The sequence below is a fragment of the Mandrillus leucophaeus genome, unplaced genomic scaffold, assembly GCF_000951045.1.
Source record: "Mandrillus leucophaeus isolate KB7577 unplaced genomic scaffold, Mleu.le_1.0 Scaffold343, whole genome shotgun sequence".
Classification (NCBI taxonomy): domain Eukaryota; kingdom Metazoa; phylum Chordata; class Mammalia; order Primates; family Cercopithecidae; genus Mandrillus; species Mandrillus leucophaeus.
This window is the reverse complement of record NW_012103621.1, coordinates 618,677-622,964: the sequence shown is the minus strand read 5'-3', so window position 1 is coordinate 622,964 and position 4,288 is coordinate 618,677. Positions and strand designations below refer to the sequence as shown.

The 4,288-nt window shown below is 43.6% G+C and overlaps 1 protein-coding gene across 2 annotated transcripts in view; it reads right to left on the bottom strand.

Annotated features, from left to right (window-relative positions):
* Window positions 1-4,288, bottom strand: part of THRAP3 (thyroid hormone receptor associated protein 3) — a 111,366-nt gene that overhangs the window by 63,206 nt on the left and 43,872 nt on the right. For both annotated transcript variants that reach the window (XM_011989005.1, XM_011989006.1), the window contains one exon: window positions 1,195-1,297. The gene's annotated coding sequence lies outside the window, so the exon portion shown is untranslated. The remainder of the gene's footprint in view (window positions 1-1,194; window positions 1,298-4,288) is intronic.

The following is a 4,288-nucleotide window of genomic DNA, read 5'->3' as shown; positions in this document are numbered from 1 at the left end:
CGCCATCACGCCCGGCTAATTTTTTCTATTTTTAGTAGAGACGGGGTTTCACCGTGTTAGCCAGGATGGTCTCAATCTCCTGACCTTGTGATCCGCCTGCCACAGCCTCCCAAAGTGCTGAGATTACAGGCGTGAGCCACCGCGCCCGGCCCCAGAGTGAAAATTAATGTTGGCATATGAGGTGGTCAGGTAAGCCTACCAAAAACTACCACTATATAAGAAGTGAAGTTAATAAATAATAACAAACACTATAAAGCAAAAGAGGCTTATTATTTACAGAGTTATACCAAAAGGAACTGGAGAGTTGAAAATGACTGCTTCTAAGGGGCTGGGAAGGGGAATGTGGAAGAACTGCTGTTTTTCATAAAAAGCCCTAGAGAGCTGATGGTCTGATATATCTACTGTAGTGTTTTTGCACATGTAAAAAGCTTTTGTTTGTTTTTGTTTTTCTGAGACAAGGTCTTGCTCTGTTGCCCAGGCTGGAGGGTAGTGGCAAGATCTCGGCTCACTGCAACCTCTACCTTCTGCATTGAAGTGATTCTCCTGCCTCAGCCTCCCAAGTAGCTGGGATTACAGGTGTCCGCCACCACGCCTGGCTAATTTTTGTATTTTTAGTAGAGACGGGGTTTCACTATGTTGGCCAGGCTGGTCTCGAACTCCCGACCTCAAGTGATCACCTGCCTTGGCTTCCCAAAGTGCTGGGATTACAGGCGTGAGCCACCACGCTTGGCCCCCAATTTTAATTAAACATGTAACATAAGCATGAAAAGGGACTGCTTCCCAAAATATTAACAATGATTATAGATGTCAAGTTTATAGACAACCTTTTTCAAACAAATACTATTTCACAAGAATCCAGAACTTCCATTAAGGAATCGTCTGGATAATCAATTCTTTTCTTTTCTTTTTTTTTTTTGAGACAGGGTCTTACTGTCACCCAGGCTGGAATGCAGGGGCATGAACATGGTTCACTACAGTCTCCAACTACTGAGCTCAAGCTATCCTCCTGCCTCAGCCTCCTAAGCAGCTGGGACCACAGGTGTGCGCCACCATGCCTGGTTAATTTTTTTATTTTTTGTAGAGATAGGACTTCACCATGTTGTACAGGCTGGTCTCGAAATAATCAATTTTTAACATATTATGGGTTTTACAAATTAGTGAAGTTATTAGTTTCTTTTACCACCATGCTTTTACCTTATTTGAACAATGATTCGACTTGCACTGGATCCCAGACACTACTCCAAAAGAACACCCGCAGCACCACCGGCTTCTTCAATTTACAAGTCAGGATACACTTCTGAAATGAGAGAAAATAAGTAGTGATAAAATGGCCACCCAAATGCAGATTCTGTTACTGATGCTTGAAATCTATAAACACAAACCCTACTTTAGCCCTCATCTTTACTCCAAAAGGACCCAAGCTTTTCTCTTAAAGTACGAGATAGTCTGCCTCTGTCTGACATGTTTTCATCCATCTAACCTCCTATAGTATGGAAAGCAAAAACCTTCCTTCCTGTAACCTGATACTTTCACTGGCAATATTTCAGGTGCTAAAGTTTTCATTACACAAGACTAATTCACAAGCTCCATAAAACTCAACCTGGTGAACCTGACAAGAATCAGATGTTTAAAATAAGACAGAAATGAACAGAGGTATACTAAAATGAATTTAACAAACGCATTTCAAGGTAAAATCACTCCCCATACCCACCCACAAAAGCACAAAAATTCCCTTCTGCTCCAGTTGTTCATTCCCAGATCTATGAACATAGTTATACATCAAAGCTCTGTACAGCGTTTTCCGAAACAAATAGGAAAATCAAGTTCCAAGACCAGGAAGCTCATGTAAGTAATCAGACGTCCTCACTCCTGGCTTATCAAAGCTTTGTTGTTGTTCATATTACTATAACAAAAGGCCGGGGCAGTGGCTCACGCCTGTAATCCCAGCACTTTGGGAGGCCAAGGCAGGCTGATCACGAGGTCAGGAGATCGGGACCATCCTGGCTAACACAGTGAAACCTCGTCTCTACTAAAAACACAAAATCAAAATTAGCCAGGCACAGTGGCAGGCGCCTGTAGTCCCAGCTACTCAGGAGGCTGAGGTGGGAAAGTGGCGTGAACCCAGGAGGTGGAGGCTTGCAGTGAGCTGAGACTGCATCACTGCATTCCAGCCTGGGGGACAGAGTGAGACTCCGCCTCAAAACAAACAAACAAAAAAAAATTACTAACAGGATACGACTGTCTTAGCTAGATGAGGCTTAGTATTCAGATCCTTTACCAAATAACAATGTCAATATGTATTTACTTAGTTGATACAAGTACAAATATAGCACTTTCAAAAACTCATTCAAAATACTTTTGCATGTCTTCTTGCTATTTATTCTTCTAATTTAGCCTAAGTTACATCAGTCAAAACTTCTTTCCCCCGATTCCTCACTCCAGAGGCACAAGGGGCTCACATCAGTCAGCTCTGCCTAGCTAGTGAGGGAAAACCCATGTCTGCCACAGGACTGCAAACTGCTCTTACCCTGTAACATGCTGAATTTAAAAAACAACCTATTCCAGGCTGGGCGCAGTGGCTCACGCCTGTAATACCGGTACTTTGGGAGGCCAGGGCGGATGGATCACGAGGTCAGGAGTTTGAGACCAGCCTGGACAACATAGTGAAACCATGCCTCTACTAAAAATACAAAAATTAGCCGGGCATGCTGCCACATGACTGTAATCCCAGCAACTTGGGAGGCTGAGGCAGGAGAATGAAGCAGAGGTTGCAGTGAGCCGAGATCATGCCATTGCATTCCAGCCTGGGTGACAGAACAAGACTGTCTCAAAATAACAAAAAAACACAATCGTTTCCAATACATCCATCTTTCCCTCTAATTCTAACCAGATGGCAAAAGTACACACACAAATATCCCACTTTATTACCCCATCATATTTCCTTTCTATTAACCTCTTCTTGGATATCAGCAAGAATTTTAATCATTTCAACAAGTCTTCAATTCCCCATTGTTGCAATGAGTGGGGAAGCAAATCTGAGGCTCTGGCCTTTAGTTACTCTGTGACAGCAAAGAGACACCTGAAACCCTGAGTCACCCCTGACACCACAGTTGCCCTCCTCCCACTGAGCCTGTCCTGAATGTCATCTGGCCAGCCACAGGCATACTTGTCAGCTTCTATCTCCTGAACCTCCTTTGGCCAAACAGCAGTGTATTAGCAAGGAGACTCCACAATAGACCCTCTTCCCTTCTACACATTACTAATTGTCCACTTATTCAACAAATAATTTATTAAGTACTGACTACATGCCAGGCACTATTCTAGACACTGGAGGTTCAATGATTTAAAAGTCCCTTCATGCCTGGAACTGACATTCTAGAAAGCAGATGGGGGCACATGGAAGAGTAAGAGTTACACAATTTTATATCAAGTATTGAGGGAAGGCCTTTCTAATGTGACAGCTCAGCAGAGACTGGAAGAGAGAGTATACTGGGCTTTATCTGAGGAAACAGCAAATGCAAAGACCCTAGGGAGGAAACATGCTTGGCTGTCTGAGGAAGAGACAAAAATAAGAATGTCTGCAAAGTTCGCCGGGCACATCACCCGAGGTCGGGAGTTCAAGATAAGCCTGACCAATGTGGAGAAACCCCGTCTTTACTAAAATACAAAATTAGCCAGGCATGGTGGCTGGTGCCTGCAATCCCAGCTACTCAGGAGGCTAAGGCAGGAGAATCGCTTGAACCTGGGAGACAGAGGTTGCAGTGAGCCAAGATCGTACTACTGCACTCCAGCCTGGGCAACAATAGCGAAACTCCAACTCAAAGAAAAAAAAAAAAGGAAAAAAAGAATGTCTGCAATGCAAAAAGTTACCAACGATCTGTTGGTAGATCAGGTCAGAAACATGGCTGAATGGACAGGGCCTTGCAATCATCGTAAGGACTTTGGTTTTCCTCTGGGTAATGAGGGCAGCCACTGGAGTGTTTAGAGCATAAAATAGAAGCATAATTATGTTTCAAAATACCACAAACTGCAATGATACATGCTGGCTGCTGAGTGGAGAACAGATTTTAATGGGCCACGAATAGAAGAAATTAGTAGACAATGCCCAAAATAATCCAGGCAGGCGGATGTTGCAGCTCACACCTATAATCCCAAAATTATGGGAGGCTGAGGCAGGAGAATTGCTTGAGCCCAGGAGATAGAGGCTGCAGTGAGCCACGTTCACACTACTGCACTCCAGGCTAAGTGACAGAGCAAGACTTTGTCTCAAAAAATAATAAAATAATAA